Genomic DNA, 15,575 nt, shown 5'->3' with positions numbered 1-15,575 from the left:
ATTCTCTCATTTAATCCTCATACAACCCTGGGAGATAAATAAGTACTCTAGTTCCTTTTTCCACATGCAGAAACTAAGGCTCAATATGAAGCCACTTGAACAAGGTCTCACTGCTAGTAATTGACACAGCCAGGATTCAAACCCTGGTTTGACCCCATATCCTGTGTGTGTGTTCTTAACCCCTGCACTGTTTTAACTGTTGAGTCAAAGCTAGACAGAAATTTGTTAGTATCGTGATAAATGGACATACCATTTCTGCTTCTGGAAAGTCGCTAATGACTAACAGCCACAAAGGAAGCATTATGCTTTGTTTTCTAAGAGCTTTACTAGACTACTTATTTAATGCAAATGCTATTCCCCTGAGATAGGCCAGCAGCTCTCAAACTTGCGGCACATCGGAATGACATCACAAGCTTGTAAACATGGAACTGCCCAGGGCCCCATTCCAGACCAACCGAGTTAGAATCTCCAGGGGTGGGGCCCAGGCATCTGATGTTTATTACACTCCCCGGGTGATTCTCACACACACAAAAGTTTGAGAATCATTGAGGTCTGTGAGTGGTAGGGTTTTGTTATTGTTTTAGGAATTATAATGTTCAGGTTTGTCAGTTTAGTCAGGGCCTCACAGGAAGTTTGGGAATAGCAAAATTATAACTAACAAATTATAAATCATCTTGTCTAATTTTATAGTATAATTGTCAATTGGCAACATCTGCAGTATGACCTATTATAATGGAACTCATTGAATTTTTATTTTTTTCTCATTGAAAGATTCTGTATCCACAGAAATGAAAAAAAAAATCCTAAAATGTACATGGAATCACAGAAGACCCCAAATAGCCAAAGTTATACTAAGCAAAAAGAACAAAACTGGAGGAATCACATTATCTGACTTCAAATTATACTACAGAGCTGTAGTAATCAAAAGAGCATGGTACTGGCATAAAAACAGACTCATAGACCAATGGAACAGAATAGAGAACTCAGAAACAAATACACATACCTACAGTGAACTCATTTTCAACAAAGGGGTCAATAACATACACTGGGAAAAGAGTCTCTTCAATAAATGGTGCTGGGAAAACTGGATATCCATATGCAGAAGAATGAAACTAGACCCATATCTCTCACCGTGTAGCAGGACAAGCCGCAGACAAAAGTCCTCAGACACCGAGTTAAAGAAGGAAGAAGTTTATTTGGCCGGGAGCATTGGCAGGACTCCTGTCTCAAGAGCTGAGCTCCCTGAGTGAGCAATTCCTGTCCTTTTTAAGGGCTCACAACTCTAAGGGGGTCCACGTGAGAAGGTGGTGATCGATTGAGCAAGCAGCGGGTACGTGACCGGGGCTGCCTGCACCAGTGGTCAGAGTGAAACAGAACAGACCGGGAAGTTTTACAATGTCTTTCTGTAATCTATAGATAACATCAGTTGCTAGGTCAGGGGTCGAATTTTAACTACCAGGCTTAGGTCAGGCAGGCCTAGGCCTGGTTTCGGGTCTGCTTCCTAGGCACCAGGCTACCTGCCTTTAGTTTTGCTTCTCTTTCCTTTTCTGAGTATAAAACAATATGAGAGGGTCTGTCTCTCTTCTCTCAACCATATACAAAAATCAAATCAAAATGGATTAAATACTTAAACCTAAGACTTCAAACTATGAAACTACTACAAGAAAACACTGGTGAGGCCAGGTGCAGTGGCTCACGCCTGCAAACTTAGCACTTTGGGAGGTCAAGGTGGGCAGATCTCTTGAGCTCAGAAGTTCAAGACCAGCCTGAGCAAACATGGCGAAATCCTGTCTCTAAAAAAAATTCAAAAAATTAGCTGGGTGTGGTGGCTTGCCCCTGTAGTCCCAGCTACTCAGGAGGCTGAGGTGGGAGGATCCCTTGAGCCCAGGAGGTGGAGGTTGCAGTGAGCCGAGATCAAACCACTGCAATCCAACCTGGGTGACAGAGTGAGACCCTGTCTAAAAAAAAAAAAAAAGGAAAAGGAAAAAAAATACACTGGGGAAACTCTTTCGGATATTGGTCTGGGCAAAAATTTCTTTAGTAATACCCCGCAAGCACCGGCAACCGAAGCAAAAATGGAATGGACAAATGGGATCACATCAAGTTAAAAAGCTTCTGCACAGCAAAGGAAGCAATCAGTAAAGTGAACAACCTAGAGATTGGGAGAAAATATTTTCAAATTACCCATCTGAAAAGGGATTAATAACCAGAATATAAAAGGAGCTCAAACAACTCTATGGGGAAAAAAATTTAATAATCTGATTGGGCAAAAGATTTTAATAGACATTTCTCAAAAGAAGACATACAAATGGCAAACAGGCATATGAAAAAGTGCTCAACATCACTGATGATGACTGAAATGCAAATCAAAACTACAATGAGAAATAATCTCACCCCAGTTAAAATGGCTTTTATCCAAAAGGCAATAACAAATGCTGACGTGTATGTAGAGAAAAGGGAACTCTTCTAACTGTTGGTGGGAATGTAAACTAATACAACCACTATGGAGGACAGTTTGCAGGTTCCTCAAAAAATTAAAAATAGAGCTACCATACGACCCAGCAATCCCACCACTGGGTATATACCCCAAAGAAAGGAAATCAGTATATTGAGGAGATATCTGCACTCCCATGTTTATTGCAGCTCTATTCATCATAACCAAGATTTGGAAGCAACTTAAGTGTCCAGCAACAGATGAATGGATAAAGAAAATGTGGTACTTACACACAATGGAGTACTATTCAGCCATAAAAAGAATCCTGTCATTTGCAACAACATGGATGTAACTGGAGGTCATTATGTTAAGTGAAGTAAGCCAGGCACAGAAAGACAAACATCACATGTTCTCACTTACTTGTGGGATCTAAAATTCAACACGATTGAACTGATGGACATGGAGAAAAGAAGGACGGTCACTAGAGACTGGGAAGGGCAATGAGGGACTGTGGGGGTGATGGGAATGTTTAATGGGTACCAAAAGAAAAATAGAAATAATGAATAAGACATAGTATTTGATAGCACGAAACGGAGACTATAATCAATAATTCAGTTGTACATTTAAAAATAACAAAGAGTGGCCGGGCGCGGTGGCTCACGCCTATAATCCCAGCACTTTGGGAGGCTGAGGTGGGTGGATCACATGAGGTCAGGAGTTCGAGACCAGCCTGGCCAACATGGTGAAACCCCATCTCTACTAAAAATACAAAAAAATTAGCCAGGTGTGATGGTGGGCGCCTTGTAATCCCAGCTACTTAGGAGGCTGAGGCAGGAGAATCTCTTGAATCCAGGAGGCCAAGGTTGCAGTGAGCTGAGATAACCCCTGCACTCCAGCCTGGGCAACAGAGCGAGACTCCGTCTCAAAAACAAAACAAAACAAAGAGTATAATTGGAATGTTTGTAATGCAAAGGTAATGCTTAAAGGAATGGATACCCCATTTTTCATAATGTGATTATTATGCATTGCATGCCTGGATCAAAATATCTCACATAACCCATAAATATATATACCTACTATGTACCCACAAAAATTAAAATAAAATTTGTTTTAAAGATTGTGTATTAATGATAACAGCTAGCACTCTGTTTTGTATGTGTTTCATCTTTTTCACTTGGCATGTGAGAAATGATGGTTGTTTTTCCGTAACCACTATTAATAAACTCTCAGTTTAAAACAACAACTGTTCAGACTCCAAATAAAGAACCGCAAAATCCCAAGATTAAAGTGATCATGCACAGCCATATGTTACTTGAATTCTCTTCTACAGCATCTCCACCAAGTGGCTAAGTGGCTTATTCCTGCCAGGAATTCCTGACCATGCCCTGGGAATGATCTATTCTGTCTGACTTAGAAAGCTCTTCCTTATAATAAGATTTAATCTATTTCTCTAGAGGTGCCATACATTAGTCCTTTTTTAAACCTTCTTATCAGAACTTCTTATCAAATCAGCCAAAACCTTTACTCAAGAAGATGACTCGATTGCAGTTTTCTGGGAGTTCACAGGATGCCCTCACTATCTGATGTAAGCTATGTTTATTCCATGGCCAGGTCATCTGTCAGGCTATTTTCTGTACAGTTGCACATGTAATTATAGGATTTGGGCTGGGCATGGTGGCTCACGCCTATAATCCCAGCACTTTGGGAGGCTGAGGCAGGCAGATCACTTGAGGTCAGGGGTTCAAGACCAGCCTGGCCAACATGGTGAAAACCTGTCTCTACTAAAAATACAAAAAGTAGCCAGGCATGGGCGCGCACGCCTGTAGTCCCAGCTACTTGGCAGGCTGAGGCAGGAGAATCGCTTGAACACGGAGGCAGAGGTTGCAGTGAGACAAGATCATGCCACTGCACTCCGGCCTGGGTGACAGAGCCAGACTCCATCTCAAAAAATAAAAATTATGGCACTTAAACTAAATTCATGATTCATATTGTTTCTTTATAAATTTTAGTAATTCTTTATAGAGACATTTTTTCTTGGGTGTTGAAATATAGAGGCTCAAATGACAGAAAAGGGAATGTGATCTTATATTCTGTCAAAGCATTCTAAGTGTTCCATTTATATTATAATTAGCATGTAGCAACCAGATTTAAAGTTTAAGAAGTCGTTTGCTTTGTTTATGAGTTGTTCAGAACTTTCTAAAAACCCTGTGGTTGTTAATAGGTATCTTCTAAATGAAAAATATGTGGTACATCTGGTTCCTGTGATTCACTTGCTCCTTTGAAGCTAGAAAGAAAAAGAACATTTGGGCCGAGCACAGTGGCTCATGCCTTGGGAGGCCAAGGCGGGCTGATTGCCTGAGCTCAGGAGTTCGAGACCAGCCTGGGCAACACCGTGAAATCCTATCTCTACTAAAAAATTGGCCAAGCGTGGCGGCGTGCGCCTGTAGTCCCAGCTACTCAGGAGGCTGAGGCAGGAGAATCGCTTGAACCCGGGAGGTGGAGGTTGCAGTGAGCCGAGATCGCACCACTGCACTCCAGCCTGGGCAACAGGGAGAGACTCCATCTCCAAAAAAAAAAAAAAGAAAGAAAAAGAAAAAGAACATTTGGGTCCTCACTACCCGAGAACTCCTAATGCTCCTTCCTCAAGGTATGTACACTTTTTTCACCACCCTTTTCCACAGACCAGAACTTGACTTAGAGCCTAAGAAAAAAAGAGTGAATGCATTGCTAACCAGCTGCCCAAATGATTGCCATTTAACCTTCAAAGCTCTGCATTCAATTAGAGTCAAATGCAGGCAGTAACTAAGATAACAAGTCAGGGGAGTATTGGGAAGGGGCATTTTCCTGGTAGGCCTTCCTTGCTGTAGGTATATTTGGGTATAAGTCTGAATATTAGAGGAAAAGCCAGACCCTACTATGACCATTCAGATAGACCAGCCAGGTTGAGCACTGAAAACCCTAATCACAGATGAAAATGACATGATATACTAGCATAAAGAGAATTTGCAGTCTGATTATAACTTATGATGAAAGTTATGAGGTATGCACCCAGGAGACAGTCCCTTCTCCAATATCCTTTTTCCTGAGGTAGAATGACAGGCCAGCATTTTCCTCTGTTTCCCTTGAGGCTTCCAGATTTGGTCCTGTCATGAATCTTCTTTTCTGAAACTGTAGTGATCTCTTTTTGTTACTCTCGGTCCATCTATCCAAGATATTTTGCCACCCTTTCTTTAGCATCTGGTTCTACCTAGTCTCCTACCCTCACTGATGACATCTAGATTCAAGTTAATTCTTCAGGTTTAAAACAAAGTACAGAAAAGAAACATACATATGAGTCACTTGTATTTACAAGAGAAGACTGTGAATTTATAGACATGGGCTGACAACTAAAAAAGTACCCCTGTGGGAAATTATATATGTATACATCTGCTTTAGCAACAAGGGACTGAATGATTGATATTTAAACTGCAATTGTACCTGTGTTAAAGTCTAACTTTGGGAAAATTATAGGTAAAAATGTATCAATTTGTATCATTAAACTTTCTAGGGTTAACACCATACAAACTAACAGAGTACACGGTTTTTATAATTAAAAAACAAGAAGAGGCAGGGTGTGGTGGCTCCCACCTATAATCCCAGCAGTTTGGGAGGCCGAAGCAGGCGGATCACTTGAGGTCAGGGGTTCGAGACCAGCCTGGCCAACATGGCGAAACCACATCTCTACTGAAAATATAAAAAATCAGCCAGGCGTGGTGGCGTGTGCTTGTAATCCCAGCTACTCTGGAGGCTGAGGCAGGAGAATCACTTGAACCTTGGGGTGGAGGTTGCAGTGAGCCGAGATCGTGCCACTGCACTCCAGCCTGGGCAATGGAGCAAAACTCTGTTTCAAAAAACAACAACAACAAACAAAACAAACAAGAAAAGCAGCAATGGAAAATTATGACCAACTAACAACAACACTGCTGATCCAGTTTCAGATAGCATCCTGTCTGAAAATCATAGGAATTCCAACCATCTGCCCCTGCCCATTAATTGTGGGAGCTCAGCAATCTGCCAACTATTGTATGGCTGCCAGTCTTACCCGTAGAATTCTGAATTAGAGTCTTCAACAAACCAAGGCCAGCTTTCCCATTAGGCACAGTAAATACAGGGCCTAGCGCCAATGATACTTTCAGGGCTCCACAAAAATGTCTTAATTCCTTTTAAAATAAGAAACAAACAATAGTGAATATACAATAATGAATCTGCCTGTAGTATATTTATCCTTATCTCAGTGCAGCAATAAAATAAAATTTTTAATTTTTTTATGGAGGAAAGTGATCTACAAAGGCAAAAGTGCTTAGGACCCCCCCAAAATTGTGACATAGCCCTGTGGTAAACTCTCATACTCTGCTAATTTAGCTCATGAATACCAAATTTACATCCTTAATAACTCATAAGATATAGCATTGTTGTGAGCGAGAATAAAAAGAATGAGATCCTGTAGTGCTATGTGAAACTTTATGAAGCTGTTTGTCATATGATAAAAACTGAAAAAGAATTTATATTTTAGCATCTGGACTGGAGGATCCTCAAAGCCCACCCAGGAACAAAAGGCCATACATAATCTCAGGTCTCCTCCTTTCCTACTTAAAGTGGCTCCATCCACTAGTAGCATGAAGGAGCTTCTTAGAAATGCAGAACCTGTTTGGGCCAGGTGTGGTGGCTCATGCCTATAATCCCAGCACTTTGGGAGGCCAAGAAGGGCAGATCACCTGAGGTCAGGAGTTCGAGACCAACCTGGCCAACTTGGTGAAACCCTGTCTCTACTAAAAATACAAAAATTAGCCAGGTATAGTGGAACATGCCTGTAATCCCAGCTACTTGGGAGGCTGAGGCAGGATAATAGCTTGAACCCAGGAGGCAGAAGTTGCAGTGAGCTGAGATCACACCATTGCACTCCAGCCTGGGTGACAAGAGTGAAACTCCGTCTAAAAAAAAAAAAAAGAAAGAAATGCAGAACCTCAGGCCCTATCCAGGCCTTCCTAATTAAAGTGTACATTTTTTACAACATTTGCAGGTGATATGTATGTATGTATAAATTGAGAGGCGCTGTCAGTTTTAGAAGAATCTATACCTAGGAAAATATTCTCCATTCTAAAGGAGAGGACTGGCCAGGCGCAGTGGCTTACGTCTATAATCCCAACACTTCGGGAGGCCAAGGCAGGTGGATCACCTGAGGTCAGGAGTACAAGACCAGCCTGGCCAACATGGTGAAACTCTGTCTCTACTAAAAACACAAAAACTAGCAGGGCATGGTGATGTGTGCCTGTAATCCCAGCTTCTAGGGAGGCTGAGGCAGGAGAATCACTTGAACCCGGGAGGCAGAAGTTGCAGTGAGCCAAGATCACACCACTGCACTCCAGCCTGGGCGAAAGAGCAAGAAGACTCCATCTCAAAAAATAAAAATAAAAATAAAATTAAATTAAATAAAGGAGAGGACTGCTCCAAAAGCAGTATTGATGCAATATATTTTCTTGACCCCTTTGTAGGACTCATGACAGGGGTGCCCCATTTACTCAGCCCACTCTGCTCAAGCCCTTGCTGGATGGAGCACATGAGCAAAGGAGTGTGGGAACCAGCCGGTCCTTCAGCACCAGTGGGAGCAAACTCTGTTCACTAGGGTTTGCAACCATGTTCCACCCCTTGCTGGAGGGAGTGCATAGGTGACTGAGTGCAGTAACCAGCCCACTGCTTTAGCGCCAGCAGAAGTGAATTCTGTGCAGGCCCCAAGGCAGTGTCCAGGTGGGAGTGCCTGTGACCCCAAGGCCTTAGAGGGCGTGTTACAATGCTCACTTAGCTCTGCCATCCACAAACGGCAGTGTGTTATCAGCTCAGTGGGCATTTTGCCTCATTGAGTGGGGTGGCTGCCCTCCACCGGCGAGGGCAAAGGGCCAGTGTGACAGCCTTTTTGGCTACCTGCACTTGGTGCATACTGAATTCCTGTCCAGTGCCCAGGGGGAATAAGGTCACACAGAAAAATTGAAGGATGGTGAATGCAGAGAATTTTATTGAGCAACAAAAGCAGCTCTCAGCAGAGAGGAGAGCTGGAAAGGGTTGAGAAGGGCAGGTTGCTCTCCCCTAAAACCAAGTGACCTCTCTACCTCTCTCTTCTGAAGTCAAGTTGCCTCTTTCCAACATCCAGCCATCATCTTTGAAATCAAGTTACCTCTCCCCGACATCAGCTTCTTCTCTTCTCTACTGGCTGAGTCTGGGGTCTTTATAGGCACAGTATGGCGGGTGGGGCGGGCAGTAGGTGGTTTTGGAAAAGGCAACATTAGATTAGTAAAAATACATTATTCAGAAAGAACCAATTGAGAGACAGCGGGCACACAGGGATGGAAGTTCTCACTTTGGGCCATGGGTTTCAGGCTTTTGGGCTCAAAAATGGGGTTTTGCCAGGGACCCGCCCCTGTCTGCCCAGAGTTTATCTGCCTCCTGCCTCTATCAATATGATTGAGTAAACAGACAAACAAATCCTTGACCAACAACTCTACCCACAGGACATGAGTAGTCCAGATCCCACAAGAAGCAGAGAAATCTCCCAACAAATGCAGAAAAGGTAGTCATAAAAAGACAATAAGAAAACTACAAAATTCTTAGAAGAAAACATATGGGGAAAGCTTCATGAGAATGGATTTAGAAATGATTTCATGCCAGGTGTGATGGCTCGTACCTGTAATCTCAGCACTTTGGGAGGCTGAGGCAGGCAGATCACTTGAGCTCAGGAGTTCAAGACCAGCCTGGCCAACATGATGAAGCCCCATCTCTACTAAAAATATAAAATTTAGCCAGGCATTGTGGCCTGTGACTGTAATCCTAGCTACTCAAAGGCTGAGGCAGGAGAATAGCTTGAACCTGGGAGGTGGAGGTTGCAGTGAGCTGAGATTGTACCACTGCACTCCAGCCTGGGTGACAGAGCGAGCGAGACTCCATCTCAACAACAACAACAACAACAACAACAAAAAGAAATTATTTCTTAGACATGACACATCAAGAAGAGCACAGATAACCAAAATAAAAACAAATAAAATGAACTACATCAAAATTAGAAATTTCTGTGCATTAAAGGGCACAATCAACAGAGTGAAAAAACAACCTACAGAATGGAAAAAAATATTTGCAAATCATACATTTGATATGAAGTTAATATTCAAAAAATATACAATACTCCTACAATTCAACAACAAAAAATCCTATTTAAAAATAGGCTAAAGGCTAGACATGGTAGCTCACACCTGTAATTCCACCAGTTAGTTTGGCAGGCTGAGGCAGGAGGACTGCTTGAGCTCAGAATTTGAGACTAGCCTGGGCAACATTTTTTTTCCTGTCTCCACAGAAAATAAACAATTAGCCAGGTGTGGTGGTACATGCCTGTAGTCCTAGCTACTTGGGAGGATGAGGTGGGTGGATTGCTTGAGCCCAGGAGACTGAGGCTATAGTGAGCCATGATTATGCCACTGCACTCCAGCCTGGGAAAGTGAGCAAGACCCTGTCTCAAAAAGAAAAAGAAACACAACAGAAAATAGTGTTAGCGAGGATATGGAGAAACTTGTGTACTGTTGGTGGGAGCATAAAATGGGGCAGCCACTATGGAAGACAGTATGACAGTTTTAACAAAAATTGAAAATAGAATTACTATATTATCCAGCAATTCCACTTCTAGGTATATACCCAAAAGAAGTGAAGGAAAGCACTTGAACAGATATTTGTATACCTATGTTCTTAGCAGCATCATTCACAATGGCCAAAAGATGGAAGCTACCCAAGTGTCCATCGACAGATGAATGGATGAACAAAATATAGTACATACATTCAATGTAATTTATTCAGTCTTTAAAAAGAAAAAAATTTGGACACATGCTAGAACATGAATGAACATTGAGGTCATTATCCTGAGTGAAATAAGCTGTTCACAAAAAGACACATGCTGTATGATTCCACTTGTATGAGTTATTTAAAGTAGTCAAATTCACTGGGTGCGGTGGCTCACACCTGTAATCCCAGCACTTTGGGAGGCCAAGGCAGGTAGATCACGAGGTCAGGAGTTCAAGACCAGCCTGGCCAATATGGTGAAACCCCATTTCTACTAAAAATATAAAAATTAGCCAGGAGTGGTGGCGTTCACCTGCAGTCCCAGCTACTCAGGAGGCTGACGCAGAAGAATTCCTTGAACCTGGGAGGCAGAGGTTGCAGGGAGCCGAGATCATGCCACTGCACTCCAACCTAAGTGACAGAGAAAGACTCCATCTCAAAAAAAAAAGTAGTCAAATTTACAGAAGCAGAAAGAATGGTGGTTACCAGAGGCTATGGGGAAATGGGGAGTTTAATGGGTATAGTTACAGTTTTGCAAGATAAAAAAGTTCTGGAGATTAGTTTTACAACAACGATAACTTAATACAACAGTGACATACTTAACACTACTGAAATGTACACTTAAAAATAGTTGAGATGGTAGGCCGGGCGCGGTAGCTCACGCCTGTAATCCCAGCACTTTGGGAGGCCAAGGTGGGGGCATCAAGAGGTCAGGAGATTGAGACCATCCTGGCCAACATGGTGAAACTCCGTCTCTACTAAAAATACAAAAAGTAGCTGGGCGTGGTGGCAGGTGCCTGTAATCCCAGCTACTCGGGAGGCTGAGGCAGGAGAATTGCTTAAACCTGGGAGGCGGAGGTTGCAGTGAGCTAAGATCACGCCACTGCACTCCAGCCTGGCAACAGAGTGAGATACCATCTCCCCCACCAAAAAAATAAAATAAAAAATAGTTGAGATGGTAAAATTTTATCATCTACCCATTTGCATATTGATGATAGTAAATTTTTATTTATTTTTTTGAGACAAGGTCTTGCTCTGTTGCCCAGCTGGAGTGCAGTGGTGCACCCTCAGCTCACTACAATCTCTACCTTCTGGGTTCAAGTGATTCTCCTGCCTCAGCCTTGCAAGTAGCTGGGATTACAGGGGTGTGCCACCATGCCCAGCTAATTTTTGTACTTTCAGTGGAGACAGGGTTTCACCATGTTGGCCAGGCTAGTCTCGAACTCCTGAGCTCAGGCAATCCACCCGCCTCGGCCTCCCAAAGTACTGGGATTGCAGGCGTGAGTCACTGTGCTCAGCCCACAGTTTTTGTTTGTTTGTTTGTTTGTTTTAAGTAAAACCCTAATCGAGGCATGAAGGAGATCCAGCTTTTGCATTTATTATGTAGAGATGTAAATAGAGCACTAATGCTTTATAAGGGCTGGCATGTGAGGCAGCAACACAGAGACTATACAAGGAGGGCTTAGGATGTCGTGTGTGGAGCTGGAGTTTAACTACTGTGCTTAAGTTTTGTGACTGGTCTTAGAGCCAGTCCTTTAGCCTAGGTCCCCCATAGTGCATTGAACATCCCTATACCTGTACCACAGGCCATTTGAGAAGCAGGGTTCACCAGGCGAGCAGAGCCTAAAAGCACAAAGCATAGTCAGTGCAACATAACTCCTTCCCCCTAACGTTTTCACTTCTTAGTCAGTATTGTTCAATTATAGTAACTAACAACATTTACAGTTTAGCATTTACAGAGCACTTTAGAATATCTCTGGATGTTTGCAATTGTATAACATTTCTTAATATCAAAAATGATTGCCTCCTCTTCATGTTTATAAGTTATTTAGCATGTCTTCACACTTTCACAATTTATTTTACTTATGTTTTTCACAGAGTTTGGTGGAAGGGATAAGAATTTAGAGTAAAATGAGGAAAGTGAAATCTTTCCATTATAATTTATTTTTGCAGGACACTGAGGCAAGTTAGGATTCATCTTGAACTCCCTCTGAGAATGATGGATGACCCATCCGATTTCAGAGGACTTCATAGGGAACTTTAGAAAGCCAAATCCACAGTCCTAGTGGATGACAAGCATTTAAAAATATTATGGGAATTGGCTCCAGTTTACTGGAGTGAAAAAGATTAGCTAGTCTACTTGAAGTAAATGAGATTTGAAAACTTAAAGCTCAAAAATCACTTAAAGTAAATGAGGTATTTGGAGATTAGAGCGGCTGAAGTTTCCCAAGCATTCTGCTAGTGTTACTCTATTTTAAAAAATACCACAAACCCATTGATTTAAATATAAAAGAGAAGTGGCTAAAGGTATAATCCTCGTTACTTTATAGTCATACCTTATAACTGACTACCTCTTACTTGTAAATAGATAGCCAATGTGTGAAGAATAGTTTAAAAAGCACCATTATATCAGTGCTGACAAGCAGAATACCGAAAGAGAGCGGGGAAAGGCCGAAACTATCCCCAAGGATGTTGCTTTAAATGATCATGAAAAGTCCAGATAGAGATGATAACTGTTTTTTGACAGATTCCAATTTTAAGAGTTCAAAGTAAATTCTATTATATATTTTTAGCAAGTTTACTTCCCCCTTTATTTTGAAAAATAGCTTTATACTTTCCTGACTATAAAAATGTTGCCAAAAACAGAAACTTAAAAAGAATACTGGATAAAAAAGAAGTATTACCTGTAAACCCCAGAGTTAACTTTTGTTGGTATAATCGAACATTTATAAAAATTCCTAAAGCATGGGTTTTGAGATTTGTTTCTATGCCTATCTTTGTTCACCCCCTTGTGGCCATGATATGAAGTCAAGAGCTAGGCAGCAAAAAAAGAAGAGGGAGAAAAGTGAACAGCTTGGATAGTAAACTGATTACTTCTCACTTTAACACTATTTGCAATAATTAACATATGTAGAACATAGTTCTACTTGAAATACATATGGGTCAGAGTCTTGGCAGGAAAGAAAGGGAACACTCAAAAGGGGCGATTGTAAACTATCCCTTCATTAAAATTTTTGAAGTATGGGGAGCTACTTCAGTTAACTATGCAGTTAAGAGAAACTGCAAGGGGTGTGTTACTGATAGCTCCCATTGGCTGAACCCAACAGGAAGCCAGAAGGAAATGGAACTGAATTTTTGCAGCCCTTAAAGGTCCACCCTTCCAGGTCACAAAGCAGGGTAAGAGTAGAAAGTGATCTGGCTGGGCCGGGTGCAGTGGCTCACACCTGTAATCCCAGCGCTTTGGGAGGCTGAGGTGGGTGGATCCCAAGGTCAAGAGATTGAGACCATCCTGGCCAACATGGTGAAATCCCGTCTCTACTAAAAATACAAAAATTAGCTGGGCGTGGTGGCACGCACCTGTAGTCCCAACTACTTGGGAGGCTGAGGCAGGAGAATTGCTTGAACCCGGGAGGCAGAGGTTGTAGTAAGCTGAGATCACGCCACTGCAACAGAGTGAGACTGACAACAGAGTGAGACTCCATCTAAAAAAAAAAAAAAAAAAGTGATCTGGCTGGACAAACTGAGCTAGTCCAGCACAAAATCTTTCTAAAATATTTTATTATAATTATAGTTTCTTTTATAAAGCATGAGTCCAAGGGCTACATTATGGGAAAACACATAATTTGGAGTTGAATCTCTATACAATTCCTCTGGCCTACCTGGAAAATAGTAGAGATAACAGAATTTTGCACTACCTGAAAACGTTACTCAGGCTTTTCTTCTCCATGTAATGCCTATAGAGGTATAAGCCTGGCATGTGAGGGGTTTGAAGCATTGGATAGTTTAGTATGAGTGACAATAAGGGAAGGGAAGAAAGGAAGGCAGAAATGGGGATACAGAGACTTCAGTTACTGTTCACTGCTGGTCCTCATCCACCTTTTGTCCCACTGCAAAGTAAACTTCCCAGCTCCTACCTGGGGAAATATGACGAGCACTGATTACTTGTTAGTCAAACTGAACAAGTGTCAAGGCCGGGCATGGTGGCTCATGCCTGTAATCCCAGCACTTTGGGAGTCCAAGGCCGGCAAATCACCAGAGGTCAGGAGTTCGAGATTAGCCTGGCCAACGTGGCGAAACCCTGTCTCTACTAAAAACACAAAAAGAAGCCAGGCATGGTGGTGCGCGTCTGTAGTCCCAGCTACTCGGGAGGCTAAGGCAAGAGAATTGCTTGAACCGGGAGGTGGAGGTTGCAGTGAGCTAAGATCACGCCATTGCACTCCCGCCTGGGTGACAGAGTGAGACTCTGCCTCAAAAAAAAAAAAAAAAACTGAACAAGTGTCTAAGATACCACCAGCAAAGAAGGGTCACCAAACATATACAGAAAAAAAAAATCAGGAAACTTGGGATGAAGCTGTTTTTATTTCAGCATATTTCTAAATTTTGCAATTTTTGAAATCATTTTTGAAAAGTAAAATTTTATTAATAGTTTAGAAAGTGTAATGGTCAGAGGGCTGTAGCACATTATAATCCTTTGTCCCATTCCATTATTTCTCAAATAATCTTTTTACTGCGGTTTCAAAAATGCTTACTTCTGCTCTGGTTGGGACTGAAACAAAGGCCTCAGGGCTCAGCTCAACATGTACTGATTTTAAAATCAGCACTTTGTATTTCAAAATCAGGATTTTGAGGCTTTTATCCTTCATGATAACTATCCTTGGCTGAACACATGGCTTTATTCCTCTTTAGCTGCTCTCCATTAATCCTACAATACAACTTAGATTTAATTCACCATATGGCAGAAGATGGATTAAAAAACCAAGAAGAGGCCTGGCATGGTGGCTCACGCCTGTAATCCCAGCACTTTGGGAGGCCAAGGCAGGCGGATTACCTGAGGTCAGGAGTTTGAGACCAGCCTGGCCAACATGGTGAAACTCCGTCTCTACTAAAAATACAAAAATTAGCCAGGCATGGTGGCACACATCTGTAATCCTAGCTACTCAGGAGGCTGAGGCAGGAGAATTGCTTGAGCCCGGGAGACAGAGGTTGCAGTGAGCCAAGATCGTGCCACTGCACTCCAGCCTGGCTGACAGAGCAAGACTCTGTCTCAAAACAAACAAGCAAGAAGAGCCAGGCATGGTGGCTCACGCCTGTAATTCCAGCACTTTGGGAGGCCGAGGCAGGTGGATCACCTGAGGTTAGGAGTTTGAGATCAGCCTAGCCAACATGGTGAAACCCTGTCTCTACTAAAAATACAAAAATTAACTGGGTGTGGTGGCAGGTGCCTGTAATCCCAGCTACTCGGGAGGGTGAGACAGGAGAATCGCTTGAACCTGGGAGGCGGAGGTTA

The sequence above is a fragment of the Pan paniscus genome, chromosome 16, assembly GCF_029289425.2.
Source record: "Pan paniscus chromosome 16, NHGRI_mPanPan1-v2.0_pri, whole genome shotgun sequence".
Classification (NCBI taxonomy): domain Eukaryota; kingdom Metazoa; phylum Chordata; class Mammalia; order Primates; family Hominidae; genus Pan; species Pan paniscus.
This window is presented reverse-complemented; position numbering follows the sequence as displayed.